The sequence below is a fragment of the Arachis hypogaea genome, chromosome 11 (genome assembly GCF_003086295.3).
Source record: "Arachis hypogaea cultivar Tifrunner chromosome 11, arahy.Tifrunner.gnm2.J5K5, whole genome shotgun sequence".
In the NCBI taxonomy this organism is placed as follows: domain Eukaryota; kingdom Viridiplantae; phylum Streptophyta; class Magnoliopsida; order Fabales; family Fabaceae; genus Arachis; species Arachis hypogaea.
The window spans coordinates 123,424,971-123,442,372 of record NC_092046.1 but is presented as its reverse complement, the minus strand read 5'-3'; the positions used below and the strand labels follow the sequence as shown (position 1 = coordinate 123,442,372).

Below are 17,402 nucleotides of genomic sequence, written 5' to 3'. Positions count from 1 at the left end.
CCTTTCATTGGGTTAGGGAGCTCTATTGTAATTCAATGAATCAATAATAGTTTTTATCTTCTTCTTCAATCTTTTCTCTTGAATTTTTGTTAGAAAGCTTCTCGATCTAATTCCATTGGTTAGTTGTCTTGGGAAAGAAACTATCCATAATTGGAATCCTTCGGAACCTTGGGAAAGGAATGGAGGATTCATGCTAGAGAAGCTTTCTCACAGTGAATTGGATTGGGGTTTGGATGGATATTGTGACATGTAATCCTACCAAATTGTGGTTCATGAAACTGTGTGGTATAATCAGTGATCGAACATCATCTCTTCTTATGAACATTTAAACCAAGGGATTGGGAATTTGTTTGTTTTTAGAGAGAATTGGTGAGCCAAGGGATTGGGATCCAATCATATAAGATTGCCAAGCAAAATTCAATGAATGCATTGGTTGAGGAAGGGATAAAAAAAAATGTTTGATTCGGAGATCTCAATATCTCCTGAAACCCAATGAATTCCCCATTTCTGATCTATCACTTCTCTTTACATTCTGCAATTAAATTCATGCAATCACCCCGATCCCTTTTTAATTTCAGCAATTTAGCTTCTCGCTCTTTAATTCATGCAATTTTACATTCCGCAATTCTCATCTAAATCTTGATTCCGCTCAACTAGAACACACTTCTAATCCGAATTGCTCACTCAACCAATCCTTGTAGGATTCGACCTCATTCTATTGTGAGTTTTTACTTGACGATAACCGGTGCACTTGCCGGAAGGAATTTTTGCCGATCGTGCAATTTCTTAAAATCGTAGCATCAAGTTTATGGCGCCGTTGCCGGGGATTGGTTTTCGATTGACAATTCTCAAATTGGAAGTTAACTAGATTGAGCATTTTTCTTGCTTTGTTAATTCAGTTCAAGTTACTTGTTGAATTTTAATTTCTGCACTCTGTTACATGCTTTCTTTCTTTATGCCTTTAAATTCAAGCAACTAACTCACTGACTCACTAACTATTTGAATTAATTCCTCAACTGCTCTAACCATACTCTTCCATTAACCAAGAGTATTTCACTTGTTTGTTGCCTGTGCTGTGTTTTTGTATGACAGGTAGGAGAGGAGAGACATCAACTCCTCATTATACCGAACCAGAGAGGACCCTTCATAAACTTAGAAGGGAAGCAAGAGGGAAGAGAGTACTGGGAGAAGAAGAATCTGAAGGAGAATCTGAGGACAATTTTGAGGAAGCTCTAGATCTCAACATGGATAGAGAAGTTCACAACCATGAGAGAGCTGATGGAAACAATGCCATTCCCGAGAGGAGGGTTCTTGGTTCATACATAAACCCAACCTCTGGGAATTGTGGTAGCAGCATTCAGAAACCACCCATTCAGGCCAACAATTTTGAACTCAAACCACAGCTAATATCACTTGTGGAGGATCATTGTTCATTTGGTGGGAGTGCTAATGAAGATCCAAACCAACATCTCACAAAATTCCTGAGAATTTGTGACACTGTGAAGTCCAATGGAGTCCAGGAAGATACCTATAAACTGCTCTTGTTCCCATTTTCACTTAGGGACAAGGCAGCTAAGTGGCTGGAATCATTCCCAAGGGGGAGCCTAACAACCTGGGATGAGGTGGAAAGCAAGTTTCTGGCACGTTTCTACCCCCCATAAAAGGTCAATAGGCTTCGATCTGAGGTTCAGACTTTTAGACAACAAGATGGTGAAACTCTCTACGAGGCATGGGAGAGGTTCAAGGATTTGACAAGGAAATGCCCACCAGACATGTTCCATGACTGGGTGCAATTGCATATTTTCTATGATGGACTTTCTTATGAATCAAGGAAGGCTGTAGACCATTCATCAGGAGGTTCATTGAACAGGAAAAAGACTGTGGAAGAAGCCATTGAAGTGATTGAGACAGTGGCTGAGAATGAGTACTACTATGCTTCAGAGAGACACAACACTAAGGGAGTCATGGAGCTGAACCATGTTGATACAATTTTAGCCCAAAACAAGGTGTTTGCCAAGCAACTAGCAGAGCTCACCAGGAAATTAGAAACAAAGCAAGTGGCTGCAATACACACACAAGATCAAGAGGAAGTAAGCACTGAAGGAGGTGATTGGGAAGAGGCCAATTATGTAGGAAATCAACAAAGGCAACCATATGATCCACATTCCAACACTTACAACCCAGGCTGGAAAAACCACCCAAACTTTGGGTGGGGAAACCAGCAAAACCAACATAACAAGTCCACATACCAAAACTCCAACCAAAGATCATACCAAGCCACACAAAACACTTACTCCCAACCATCATATCATGGCCAAAATAATCAACCTACCCAACCTAATCCGAACCAACAATTTCAAGATCAATTAAACAGGATAGAAGGAATGCTGGCAAACATGGGTCAGGATATAAGTGAGTTGAAAAGCTTTAGGGATGATGTGAGATCTACCTTAAGGAACCATGGTGAAAAACTCAAGAGGATGGAGTCTCAAGTAGGAGAGCTATCTCAACAGGCCCCCAAGTCAACTGCAGTGTTCCCTAGTGACACAGAAAAGAATCCTAAAGGGGAACAAAAGGGAGTGAGATGGGAAGAATGCAAGGCCATCACCATATTGAAGGAAGTCTCAGAAGAAAAAGGAATCAGACCCTCAGAACAGGAGCCAGAAATCTTGAAGGAAGGTGTGGAAGAAGCTAAGCAGGAAAGTGAAACTGAGCAAGCCAAGGAACTGCAAAAAGGCATGCTGGAAACATACCAACCAAAAGCACCATTTCCTCAGAGGTTAGGAGGAGGTGAAAAAGGGAAAACCTATTCAAGGTTTTTAGAGACATTTAAGTCTCTCCATATCAATATTCCCTTTCTTGAGATTCTCCAGCAGATGCCTACACATATCAAGTATTTAAAGGAATTGCTGAGCAAGAAAAGAGTTTTGAAGGGAGGACAAACTGTAATAATGAACAAAGAATGCAGTGCCCTCATCAAGAAGGACATAGTCTCTAAGAAAACAGACCCAGGAAGTTTTCATATCCCCTGCATCATAGGGGAAACAAAAATTTACAGAGGATTCTGTGATCTAGGAGCTAGCATAAATGTGATGCCTCTGACTCTTATGAAGAGGCTACAACTGAATGAGGTGAGATCCACTGATGTAATCATACAACTGGCTGACAAAACTCAGAAGCAAGCTGAAGGGGTAGTTGAGAATGTGCTGGTGAAAGTGGGAAATTATTTCTTCCCCACAGACTTTGTCATTTTGGACATGGAGGAAAGCTACCTACACCCTATCATTCTGGGAAGGCCATTTCTAGCCACTGCTAGAGCGCTCATAGATGTAGAACAAAGAGAGCTAATCTTGAGAATACATGATGAACAGCTCATTTTCAATGTTTTCAAACCTGCATCTGAGCCTGAACCAGAACCTGAAAAGCCTAAGGATGATAGTAGCCATCTGTGTTTGGAGGAAAGCAATCCAGCAGCTGAAACTCTGAAACAGTCCTTGGAAGGCAAACAAGAATTGCAAGAGTTAAAGCCACAAGAATCAATAGAAACAGATCAGAAGGATCCTCCTGGCATAAGGGTCAATGAAGAAATCCTCAAGAGAAAGGGAAGAATTGTAAAGAAATTGCCAAGAGGGTGGAGAAACAAGAAAATTCCCACTGAAGGTTTCTCTCCGGGAGATAAAGTGATATCAAGTCATTATTTGCTAATCCCACCTGGCCTCAAAACCATTCCTTCCCAGCTCCCTCAAGTGTTCACAATCAGGAAAGTTCTTTCTATGGAACATTTGGAAATCATGAAGGAATCAAATGGGGACGTTTTCATAGTGAGAGGAGAGGACATCAAGCACTAGAATCCATCCTAACAAGGGGCAACCGTCAAGCTAGTGACGTTAAAGAAGCGCTTCATGGGAGGCAACCCATGTTTTAGTATCCTTACTCTTTATTGTTTTGCTTTGCATCTAATAAAGCATGGTTTCTTATGCATGAACTTGAATCCTCAGGACAACTGTTGAAAGAGTGCACTAAACATTGCATGTAAAATACAATTGGTCTCTAAGTTTGGTGTGCCTGAAGGCACCCCAAATTTTATTCAAATTGTATTCAATCTTTCATTCAAAGTGCACAACCAAACATTAAGTTTGGTGTTCCTCTTTGAACACAGTTAATGAAAAGCAAGAAGTTCCTCTGGATTTAGAAATTCATGACAAGTATACCATTTGCATGTTTTAATACTTTGATTTCAATTACTTTAGGTAGTAAAATTGTTTAGGATCAAAGAGCCAAAGTGACTATGATTTATTAGAATTATGCACATTCATTAAGGACAACCAACATGGATTTCATGTCATCAGGAGACATTACCAAACACTAAGTTTGGTGTCCAGTAATAAGTGTGCATAAATACAAGAGTCACAGCTATAAGCTCAGGAAGTCAATCATTGATTTACAATTCAAAAAGAAGGAAAAACATGTACAAATACTATTCATTATTCACATGGACCGAAAAAAATGATATCAAAGTTGTTTGTTTGTGCAGGTACAAAAGGAAGGATAAGAATGGATGAAAAAGACAAAGGGGGAGGTACGGGTTTGGTCAAAAAGGGAGTTCACAAGTCTTTGAAACTAACACATGGGAAAAGGAAATTCTGCATGAAAAGATAGCTACATGTACAATTTAATGCAACCAGAATACTTCCAAGAAAGTGAAAAGCAATTCGTCTTTCTCCCTAATTCATATATTTACCATCAAGCCATCCTTCACAAATCACCCTAGCCGTCCATTTTTCACTTGCATGCACTATAAAGAACCACTTGGGAACGAGTTCCACACCACCAAATCTCCTTCTTGCACATATTCTTTCATCATAGCATAACTACCTCTTGCCGAAAACAACCTCACCACACTTCTAACAACATTTTCTTACTTCACCTGGTCAACCTCAGCTTGTCACTTGCCAAAACTAAAGAACCAATGGCAGCCTCATCTAGCCACAAAAGAAGAAAAGACAAGCAGCCAATGGAGGAGCCAATGGAGGAGGAAAGGGAATTTGATGCATGGAAATACAAATCAGTTTTCCATGAGATTCAGGCCGAATGGATGAGACCTAAAAGGATACTAGCTGAGATTCCCTTTGACCTTGGAAAGGAGGAGTTCCCAAGTGTTTGGGAGAAGATCAAAAAGAGGAAGTGGGAGCTCCTGACTAAGCCAATCACTAGAATCAATATCAACCTAGTGAAGGAGTTTTATGCAAATGCAGTAAGGGAGGATCCAACCGAGGAACCCACATACAAAAGCTATGTGAGAGGGGTGGAAGTTGACTTCAGCCCCAAGGCAATCATGAAAACTCTTGGCCTGAAAAACATACGTTTCAGCCAAGCAAGTTATGAGGATAGGATGATAGGAGAACCTGACTATCAGACTATTGCTGAAGACCTTTGTGCCATCAGAGCTGAATGGGTGAGAGGAACAAAAGGGGCTCCAAGAATCTTGAGAAGGGGAGACCTAACACCTGAAGCTAAAGGGTGGTATGCAATAGTTAGGAGATCCATCCTACCCACTGCAAACTCTTCAGAAATAATCCCTAAAAGAGCCATCTTGCTACATTGCATTATGATGGGAGGAGAGATTAAAGTTCATAAACTCATTGCTGAACAGATACAAGAGTTTAGTGAGAAAAGTGACCCTGACTCCTGGCTCCACTTCCCTAGCACCATCATCAGACTATGCATCGAGGCCCAAGTACCACTTGAAGATGCAAGACCTAATTGGCTACATCCTGGAATGGCCATGACTGCTCACAGAATGACTCTTGGCCCAATTGCTCTAAGACATACAAAAAGAAGAAATGAAGCAGAGCAAGAAAGAGAAGAAGAGCAAGAAGAGCAAGGAAATCCAGAAAGAAGGCAACAAGTTCCCAGAGACCCCATGGATATGAGCAGAATGCAGGAAATCATAGAAGGAATGTCTCAACAATACATGAGGTCTCAAGAGAAGCAAGAGGACTTTCACCTAAAAATGATGGACATGCAAAGGAACTTTGAATCAAGATTCCTAGATCTGCAAAGGGAACAGAATTTACAATTACAGGAATCCCTCAGCCACATAGGCCAACACCAAGATGACAATATCTTGGCAATCAAGGAAGCCACCACTTTGCAGAATGCAAGATATGCAGTTCAAGCTGATTACAACATCAGTTCTCAAATCAAGCTTAACTACATAGGGGAACATCTACACAAGATGGACCCAGCATTCCCAACTTTTGATGAGTATTTCAAGGGGAGGAAAGAAGGAGAAATGAAAAAGGCAGTGATCCTTGAAGAAAGAGTGGAAGAAACAATGAAAAAAGCTGGATTCTGGACAAAGCTCATAAGAAAAGACAAAGGAAGTACAAGTGGTCAAAGAGAGACAAGAAGCAAGAAGAAACAGGACCCCAAGAGTCAAGAAGAACCAAGCAACAAATGAGAGGTGGTCTTGTTCCTTAATAATCAAATAATAGTTTGTGAAGTGTCTTTATGAGCTTTCTTTCATTTTAAGTCATTTAAGTTTTATGTGAAATTTCTAGTATGTTTGTCTGTTTACTGCTTTGAATAAAGTGAATGCCTAGATATTTGGATATAACTTCACCTTCTTAAACAAATGCTTGCCATGCTTGTTCTGTTTCCAAAAATAAAAGAAAAATTTGAACAAAAGTAGCTTGGCTCAATTAGTGACAAATCAAGTAGAATTAAGTGGTGGTATGCATGCTTGATTGTTTAGTCAGATCACTGGAAATTGAGTGTAGAATTATCATTTTTGTGTAGAAGTTTGAATACTGTCTATGGATCTTGATGAATAAATGTCTTTGGCCATGAAAAAGAAAGAAAAAGAAGAAGAAAAAGCCACTGAAAAAGGGCAACCAAAAAAAAATTTTGAGAAAATAAGCTAGGCACCAATGGTTTGAACTTCTGAGACAAATGCCTGTGGTGTTTATGTATTAAGGATATGCTTGGATGAATAGGTTCTGAGGAGTGTTTCAACACTTGGTAACTTGGGTTAACTAACCCGGGATTATCAACCAAAAGTCCATTATCAAGAGCAACCTAAATACAAAACATTTAGTCACACAAAGAGGTGCTGGGCACCAATGTCTCAAGAAGAAATGTGAACTAAAATGCCTGTAGTGGATATGTGTAGTGCACTGATAAGAAAAAGAAAATGCCAAAGGCTTGTGCAACACATGACACTAAGCAAACAAGGAGCAAAGGAGCTCTAAGAAAAAGAAAAGAAAAACAAAGAAGAGAAAAGTGCCAAGGACATAAGAATAACAAGAGGCCATAGCAGTGTTTGATGGATGCAATGAAAAAGTGATAATCTTACCTGATAAGAATGAAAAAGTGATGCTGCAACTTTCTGCATAAAACCCTTTTGATGAACTTCAAATGCTTGCTAATATAGCCAATGTAATTGCTTTCTGTTTCATACTTTCCTCTCAAATAACTCAGGACTTGCTTAGGGACAAGCAAGCATTAAGTTTGGTGTTGTGATGCCAAGGCATCTTAGGCTAGTTTCACTAGCATTTTTCTGTTAGTTTTAATTGTTTTATGCATTTTCTTGAGCTTAAAGTAGCCAAGAATGGTTAAATGAATAACAAAGCAATGAACCATCCAAACAGTATGATTTTGATGCAAATTCCATGAGTTTTTAGTTATATTACTTAAATGCTATGAATGGAAGATTTCTCATGAAATTTTGCAAGACTTTGATGCAGTTGTTTGGATGATTTCAGGGAAGAAGAGGCTAGGCAAGGAAGCAACAAAATCAATAAAGGAAGCCTGAATATCACATGTGGAGTTTAAGTTCCAGTTTAAGCTTAAACTGGAACTCAAACTACCAAGCCATATAATGCTGGGAACTATCAGTGGCGTTTAAGCTCCAGTTTAAGCCTAAACTAGAGCTTAAACGCCAAAATCATGAAAGCTGAGGAAAAGCTGAAAGTGGCGTTTAACCTCCAGTTTAACCTTAAACTGGAAGTTAAACGCCAGAAATGAGAAATGCACCATGGAGCCATTTCCACGTTTAAGCTCCAGTTTAAGCTTAAACGGGAGCTTAAACGTGTTCGACCATTCTCCTCCAGGGTTGTTTTCTTCATTTCCACGTTTAAGCTTCAGTTTAACCTTAAACTGAAGCTTAAACGTGTTCGACAATCCACACTCCAGACTTGCCTTCTTCCATTTCCACGTTTAAGCTTCAGTTTAACCTTAAACTGAAGCTTAAAACGTGCTTGAATTATACCACCTCCAGGAGTGTCCAACGTTTAAGTTGCAGTTTAAGCTTAAACTGCAACTTAAACGCCACTAATTGAAAAGGTTTCTGGGCCAAAGATATTGCAGTTTAAGTTAGCATTTGAGCACAAACATTAACTTAAACGTACTCTGGTATGAAACCCAATTGAATATCATGGTTTATGGGATTGGGCCTGAAGAATTGATGAGTCTGGAATTTCAAATTGTTGAGTCATGTGTCATTACTTGATTATCACTAAGTTGGCTCAATGAATGTTACAGAATTGGATCAGCAGCCTCATCAGGATTATGGATCATAAACCCAAAGCAAAAGGAAATCAGGGAAAGGCCTCAAAGCCCAAGAAACACAACAGAAGCTCAATTTAGAAAGTGTATAAATAGGATAGAATTTAAGTTGGTTGACACTCGGGGGGAATTTTGGGGGATCACTTTTTCTAGTTTTCATACTTTTTGTAATTGAATTCAGAGCTATGACTCACTAAACCCCCTTTCATTGGGTTAGGGAGCTCTATTGTAATTCAATGAATCAATAATAGTTTTTATCTTCTTCTTCAATCTTTTCTCTTGAATTTTTGTTAGAAAGCTTCTCGATCTAATTCCATTGGTTAGTTGTCTTGGGAAAGAAACTATCCATAATTGGAATCCTTCGGAACCTTGGGAAAGGAATGGAGGATTCATGCTAGAGAAGCTTTCTCACAGTGAATTGGATTGGGGTTTGGATGGATATTGTGACATGTAATCCTACCAAATTGTGGTTCATGAAACTGTGTGGTATAATCAGTGATCGAACATCATCTCTTCTTATGAACATTTAAACCAAGGGATTGGGAATTTGTTTATTTTTAGAGAGAATTGGTGAGCCAAGGGATTGGGATCCAATCATATAAGATTGCCAAGCAAAATTCAATGAATGCATTGGTTGAGGAAGGGATAAAAAAAAATGTTTGATTCGGAGATCTCAATATCTCCTGAAACCCAATGAATTCCCCATTTCTGATCTATCACTTCTCTTTACATTCTGCAATTAAATTCATGCAATCACCCCGATCCCTTTTTAATTTCAGCAATTTAGCTTCTCGCTCTTTAATTCATGCAATTTTACATTCCGCAATTCTCATCTAAATCTTGATTCCGCTCAACTAGAACACACTTCTAATCCGAATTGCTCACTCAACCAATCCTTGTGGGATTCGACCTCACTCTATTGTGAGTTTTTACTTGACGATAACCGGTGCACTTGCCGGAAGGAATTTTTGCCGATCGTGCAATTTCTTAAAATCGTAGCATCAACCAACCATGTTAACACCAAAACATGGTTCATCAAAATTAGCTCCAGCATCAAAGGGATTGGAATCAACTTTCATTTCCTTCTTTCCATTATCAAATTTCAACCTTCCTTCCATAATTGCTTCTTGAATTAAGTCTTTGAAACGGACTCAATTGTTAGTCCAATGGCTGGTTGTTTGATGAAACTTACAATAGGGTTTCTCTTTTAAATCTTTTATCGAAAGCAATATCCTGCCCTCTGGCAAGACCAACTGTTTATCTTTAAGTAACACATCAAATATTTGATCGGACTTTGAAATATCAAAACTATACTTTTTTCCACTCTTATGTCTTGAATCACTCGATTTATCAACATTTGAGACTTTCTTAAACAAAGAACAAACATAAGGTGGCCTTTTCTTTAATTCTGCCAAATCGACTTCTGTTTCAAAATCAGATTTCTCACTCGAGAACTCCATTGTGACATAGGACACTTTCTCCCTTCGAGGAAAAAATTTACTTTTCAACTTTCTTTCATTTTTATACTTTTCTTTTTTTTTTTTTCAGAGAATTTCTACCTGGCATACCTTTTTAGCCAAATGGGCCAAATCAAGTATATGAATGTTAAGCATTTTTTGACGCATATAAAAACCTAACCCCATAGTTGCTATCTTTACTACCTCACTCTTTGGGAGAGATACATAACAATGACTCCGAGTATTTTTTAAACGAATCATGTAATCATCAATCATTTCTCCATCATCACGTTTCAAACCCACTAAGTCAGTCATTGTTATGTTTAATTCCTCTCTATAAATTGAGAGTGAAAAGTACTTTCCAACTGTTTCCAAGTCATCATCGAATTAGGCTTCAGATTTGAAAACCAAATAAATGCATTCTTTGTTAACAAAGAACGAAAGAACTTCATTTTCAAATTCTCATCATTGGCCAGATTGCCTATCTCAACCAAATATCGAGCAATATGCTTAGTAATCGATTCACCAACTTCTCCAGCAAACTTTGTAATTATTTTAGGATTTTTTACCTTCGAGACACTTCTGCCATTTGAACAATAGCAGGAAAGACAGAAATAAAATAGGGTTAATTCATAAAACCCACATTAAATCCAACCTTATTAAGCACATCTTTCACAAATCTCATGATCTGATAACGTTTACCACCTTGATTGGCTCGCAATCGAGCCAACACATCATCAATGTTTTGGCCACGACGAACTACTCGAGGATTTTCCCTAAACAAAAGTGCATCATCATTTTTATTTTTAAGCAAATTTTTAAAACCCTCATGGTTTCCCTCCAAATTTTGCCTACCACCCTCATCATAATCGACAATTCGAGCGATTCGCTCTACTTGCCTTGCGAGATGTTCAAACTTTGTCTCATGATCCACCATCATAGGATTCAAAAGTGTAGTCATTTGTTGGGTCAACAAATTGATCGAATCATGATAACTTTCATCAACATGTTGTCAAAAAGCTACTATCGAGCCAAGACTACTTGATGTTAAACCCACATAATAATCTCGAGAATACTCGGGATATTGTTGTAATGATTGAAATTATTTTCTCCAACTGTACTTCCAAATCATATTAGAGAAACAAAACCACCTATTCGAGGAGTGTAACCTGGAGGAAGGCCATAAGGTGGCCAACCAGCAGTTACTGGAGGCTGTGATTGTGGTGGGTTACCACCTGGGTGTGTATGACGCCCATTATTCCCTATTTGGGAATTAGTAACCACTGCACTTTCATTCAACACATTCTTTTCCAGATGTGAAGTTACATCCGCCGAAGATTGTGCAATTATAGGCACACTATCACTTGCAGATGAACCCCCATTAATATTCAAAACATCGACTGCCATACGACAATCCTTCCACTTCTTAATTGCATACACTATGGCAACACACAATCATTTGACACACATAAACTTCAAAACTGTCCCACTGGGCATGCCAATTTGTTTTATCAATTTTTAGCAAATCGAAAGTGGTTCAATATCTAGTGATTTATGAGCGAAACTTACTCCTCTTTGTGAGTACCAATTTTACTAAAGTGCATCAAAAGATCTTTCTATCGAGCAAAATAAAAGAAATCTGAAAGATAAACAAAGTAAATTTTGAAAATAAATTAACTGAATTTTAAATGAATTGCATTCAATTTAAATAAAAGCTATAAACTGCCTTCAACAAGATCGAAGGAGTTTGAAATCGAAAAATAAAGTGTGGAACTTTTAAAGGAAAACAAGAAAGGTAAATATGATTGAAAGATAAATTTGCAAAGAAAATAAAGATTACAGAAAATGTAAAGGAAAACTAAAGACACGGAAGGAACCCTATAGAAAAAATGACTCAAACACAAACTCAATAAGTCGCAGGGTATATGAGTGTGCTTGAGTGTTTTTCTGAAGCAAAGTTCCAACCTCTTCTTCATCGATCTTTCATCTATTTATTGAAGTCCTTGACCAATCAGATTCAAAAGTAACTTCCGCTTGTGCTAACTTTCAAGCAACCGTTTCCGCTCTTTTGTACAACATGAGTAACTGCCAAAAATCAACTTCAAATAATCTTTATTCCTTAACTAAGTACATCGACTAGCTTCTGTCTTTCATTCATCGACAAACCCTTCTTGATACAAACTGCATTCCTCGAGAAAGAAATTCATTGTACTTCGACTATGGTGTTTTTCAAAATCAAATATTTTTTTATGAACAATATCATTTTTAAATTAATTTACTATTTTTTATTATTTGAAATTTTTTTATTGTGATATTATTTTATAAGGATTCTCATATAAAATACACAATAAAAAATCTGGAAGCATCCCTATTTGGAAGAAAGATATCTGAATGAAGTGTTTATATTATGACCAACCTTGGTGTAGGTCTGACGTGGCGGAAATTGGCGAGTTAAGAAATTTTTATAAGAGATACGTTGCAAGTACAGTTCTTAACCAACCGAAAATCCACTTATCAATTTAGAAGGGTTGTCACAAAATTAAAATTAAAATCAAAATACTGGGAGTATGAATCCCAAGTCGTCTCCCAACGAGTTGCAGAAAGATGTGCTATTTTATTAATCAGATATTTTCAAAAGTGGTTTGAGTTGATAAACAGGAATTTAAATTAGAGAATTTATGTAATTTTAAATAAAATCCTTGACTGGGAGTAGATTAGTTGGAAGCCCTATTCTTGTTGGAGTACTCTCAAGATTAATTGATAATTGAAAGTTGTTCTGCTTAGTTACCCTTTACTAGGTAGAGGGAAGTCAAGCAAGTTGGAAAGCTGTTTCTAGTCACAAGTCCTAATCCTCTCCCTTGGGAAGGACTAGTGTCAATAACTAGAGGGCGATCCAACAATGAATTATAATTTTTCTCTTGAGTAATCCAACTCGAGGGTTCCTTTCAATCGTCCCCCAATCAAGTTATGGAACTACTCGCTCATTATGAATGTAAAATTCACAAAATAAGGAAGGAAAATACTGAAAGTCATAATAAATAATAATCAAAAGGATCAATTAGAAATAAAAATAGTTCTTGTATAAATAAATTCTAGAAATAATCCAAGAGTAACTCTAAGTAAATAAAGAACATGAAAGAGTAAGTGACAAGTAAGGAAACAAACTAGAATGACGAAGTCTTGACGGAGGTAATAACTCTTCTCAATGTTCCAATCCAAAAAGCAATAAAATCAAATCCTAAGAATTATGAATATGTGGAGAGAAAACCTAGAGGAGAGGTAAAATCAGATCTAAAACTAAAAATTATGTGGAATGAATGTTGTCTTCTGGTCTCTGCATGTTCCCTGGCTCTAATCTACTTTTCTGGGCCAAAAACTGGGTCAAAATAGGGCCCAAAATCGCCCCCAGCGAATTCTGCAGATTCTGCAGATCGCGCATGTCACGCGATCGCGTCATCCAGGCGTTCGCGTCATCTAGCGTTTTGCCTAGCCACGCATGCGCGTCGTCCACGCCTTCGCGTCACTGGTGCAGTTTCCAATCCGCGCGGTCGCGTGAGCCATGCGTCCGCGTCACTGCAATTTCCTCTATATCGCACGGTCGCGTGAGCCATGCACCCGCGTCACTTCTCGCTGGTCATCTCCTTAATTTCTTGTGTTCCTTCCATTTTTGCAAGCTTCCTTTCCGATCTCCAAGTCATTCATGCCCTATAAAGCCTGAAACACTTAACACACAAATCACGGCATCGAATGGAATAAAGAAGAATTAAAATACAAAATTAAAAGTCTCTAGGAAGCAAGTTTTCAACCATAAAGTATTTTTAGGAAGGAATTATAAATGCATGCTTATTTAATGAATAAGTAGGTAAAGATTTGATAAAACCACACAATTAAACACAATGTAAACCAATAAATAATGGTTTATCAACCTCCCCACACTTAGATATTAGCATGTCCTCATGCTTAGTTGAAGGAGATAAAATAAATGAGTAGGAACATGTAAAACTCATGCAATGCAATGCAACCTATATATATGAATGCAACTATATGATTCTTGTCTACCTGATTAAAAGTGAATAAGCTCTTCAAGACAATCACAAATTAAATTCCACTAATTCAATTATTATACAGTAAGAACAGATAAAAATGTAAGAAAGTAGCTCATGAAAGCAGGGAACATAGAATTTAAGCATTGAACCCTCATTGATGATGTATGTATGCTCTAATCTCTCTAGTGTATAGGGTAATTACTCTATCCTTCTCTAATCATGCTTTCTAATTTTTGTTCTTCACCTAACCAATCAACAACATTTAATATACTAATGCAAACATCATGAGGTCTTTTCAAGGTTGTAATGGGGACAAGGTAAGGGTAAGGATACATATATGGTTAAGTAAGCTTATAAATTGAATCTTTAATTAACCCAAGCTTTAACCCACACATATGTACATTCTATATAACTTAAATTTCATACCTAGCTACCCAAAATTTCTCTTTCACATTCCTTACTCATGTATCAACTTTCATTTTAATTTTATCATACATGCATTGATCTTGGAATTCTTAACTTAACATTGGGGTAATTTTCGTCCCCTTATTTAAGTATATAATATTTTTGGATTTTACTATTTTTTTTATTTTTTTTATATAAAATAACATAAAAATAAACATAGCATATTAGTACACATAGATTTCTAATTCTTGTAGTTTCACATGAGTAGGTACCCAAATTCCCATTATCTCATCATGACACATTCCCTAATTATCTTTTGTTCCCACAATTTTCCCATACTTAATTAACACACAATTCTATCTTAAACTAACTAAAGATTCAATTGGGATATAAAATTGTTTTTCCGCTTAAGGTTAGTAATGTGGTAAAATGCAGAACAAGTGGGATTTAAAGGCTCAAAGTGGCTAACAAAGGTAATTGAAAGGGTAGGCTTAATTTGGATAAGTGAGCTAAACAGATAATGGCCTCAATCATATGCAAGCATATAAATATATTAAACATTGGACATATAGGATGAAACAAAATATAAATTACAATCATAAAGAAGTAAACACACAAGAACAGAATAATTATGGTTAAATAATGTAACCATGTATAAAGGCTCAAAGTCTCACAGGTTGTGTGTTCTTTAGTTCAAAAACCATGTTCCAAATATAACTTCAAGCAAATTTAACACAAAAGTTTAAATTAAAATTAGTGAAATTTTGTTCTAAAAAATAGGGTCTTAGAAGAAACTTATTGTCTTTTCAATCAAGTAGAACATGCATGCAACTAATCTATTACTATGCAATTATCCTATTTTACAAAAGAAAAATTAACTAAATATCCTATTTTATTGGTGTTAGGGAAGAGAAATTACCTCCGGAAGTCAGGTACTGACCGACCTCCCCACACTTAAGGCTTTGCACCGTCCTCGGTGCCATCTGTCAGGAACAAGGGTGGGCTAGTAGCAGTATCTCCACAGTCGGGACCGTCATGGCTCCCTGTGTTGGTAAAGGAAGTGGAGTCCGGGGTATCTGAGTCTCTGTATTTTCCCTTAAGTAGCTCCTTGAGGTGTGTGAATCGGTGCTTGTTATGGCGCTCTCTTAGCTTTGCTTTGTGTTCCTGCCGATCCAACCTTTCAAGTATCTGATGGAGCAGTTGAGTGGTTGTAGGTGCTTGTGGTGTCGAAGGAGGAATCTCTTCAGCCGGTTCAGTAGGCTGGCTGCTAGTGGCTGTTGTAGGTCTGATGTATTTCCCGTTAGGGACATACTGATCAACCCGTGGAAGCATGGCTTTGGTGTCCCCAGCTCTATAGGAGACTCCGGCGGCTGGGAGAAGATCTAAAACCAAGGCGGGAAAAGGTAAGTTACCCGTAATTTGTACGTGTCCCACAGCACTCCGGATGTGTCTTGGTAGGTTTAGAGGCTGGTCTGTAAGGATGCACCACAGTAGAATGGCCATGTCTGCAGTGAAGGAGGACTCGTGAGTGCTTGGAAGATGTAATGGGACATAATCTATGCCCATAATCGAGGCTCCAAGGTAAGTGCGGAAGCCGATATTCCCTTAGGACGGGAACGATGGTATCCGTAAATCCATCTGCTGCCAGGTAGTGCGATAACTTTGAGAACAGCGTCCCAGTCAAATTGGTACATCTGGCGCTTGAGTGCGGCTTTTTGAAATGCGTCTAGTCCTTCTGGAGTAGGGGGAAGATCTAAAGTTTGTTGAATGGCCTCTTCTGTAACGGGGACTTGCTTCTGACGGACATAGACAGACTGTAGGGTCGGTAGGTGGAAGTTGGAGTAGAACTCGACTACCCAGGAAAGATTAACCTGCTGTGGCTGTCTCTGTAGGAACCCCACTGTCTCCGTGCAATTTATGATTCAACAAAATCAGCAATATGGTTTGGGAGGATAAGAAGGTATTCGTTGTTGTAACTCCTTTCTGCCAGGATGGAGAACATCTACTCACAGTAGCGATTGGAAAATCGTGTAGTGTCTTTTGCTGGGAAGGCTTTCTCTTTATCATCAACCTTTATAATCCTCTTAATTCTTTTTGTTGAGGGTTTAACTACAGTTGAAGAAGGCTCTGCCACTAGTGCTTGTTTTGTTCCTCTCCTTGCTGTTGATTTGGGAGCAGCTTTCTCCTTGCCTTTCTTGGTGGCCATCCTGAAAGGGAGAAAAGAGAAAGTATGTCAAAATGTCAAAGGGTAGAGCAAGGAAGAGGATGGTATGGGTGGTAATCAATGCACATTAAAGATGAATGAAGTTAACACATGGTCATGACTGCATGTGAAAAATTATCATGAGGAATATAGTAAGTGCATAGGGTGACAATTAAATGCAAGGTGTTTATTGGCATGCAGGCAAAGGCATGAGTAGCATAGAGCAAGCATTCAATGTCCATGTTAAATTACCACAGAATTCAAACTAACAACCTGTTTAGAATAGCAATTATATTCAATTAATAAAATATAAAAAGAGTTTTGTGAAAAGCAGGCATTTAGAGGAAAAAGAAATCCAAAAATAGTGCACAATGCCATACGGCCGTTTTCACAAACACATAGCATGCATGGTAAGTAAGCTATTGAAAATAATAAGGGGAACATGCAAGCAACCCTTTTAAAAATTAACATAAAATTTCCAAACAAGTTCTTAATAATCCACAAGCAAACTATAGGGAATAATAATGACCCTACTAAATATCTAACACCAATTAAAAGAAAAAGAAAGAAAAATAAAAATATAGATAATACAAGTAAAAAGAAAAAGAAAAGAAGAAGAGAACATAAATTAAGAAGAAGAATAGAAAAGTAAAGAGGGAAGAAGAAAAGAAAAACCTTGTTAATGGTGATGAGAGAGAGAATAGAAAGTGAGAAAGAAAGAAG

At 37.8% G+C, this 17,402-nt stretch overlaps 1 non-coding gene across 1 annotated transcript; it reads right to left on the bottom strand.

Annotated features, from left to right (window-relative positions):
• Positions 1–1,670: 1,670 nt before the first annotated feature.
• LOC112724472 (small nucleolar RNA R71) lies at positions 1,671–1,774 on the bottom strand. Its single transcript, XR_003163633.1, has one exon. It is a non-coding gene; the product is annotated as a small nucleolar RNA R71 (small nucleolar RNA).
• Between the last annotated feature and the right edge of the window lie 15,628 nt (positions 1,775–17,402).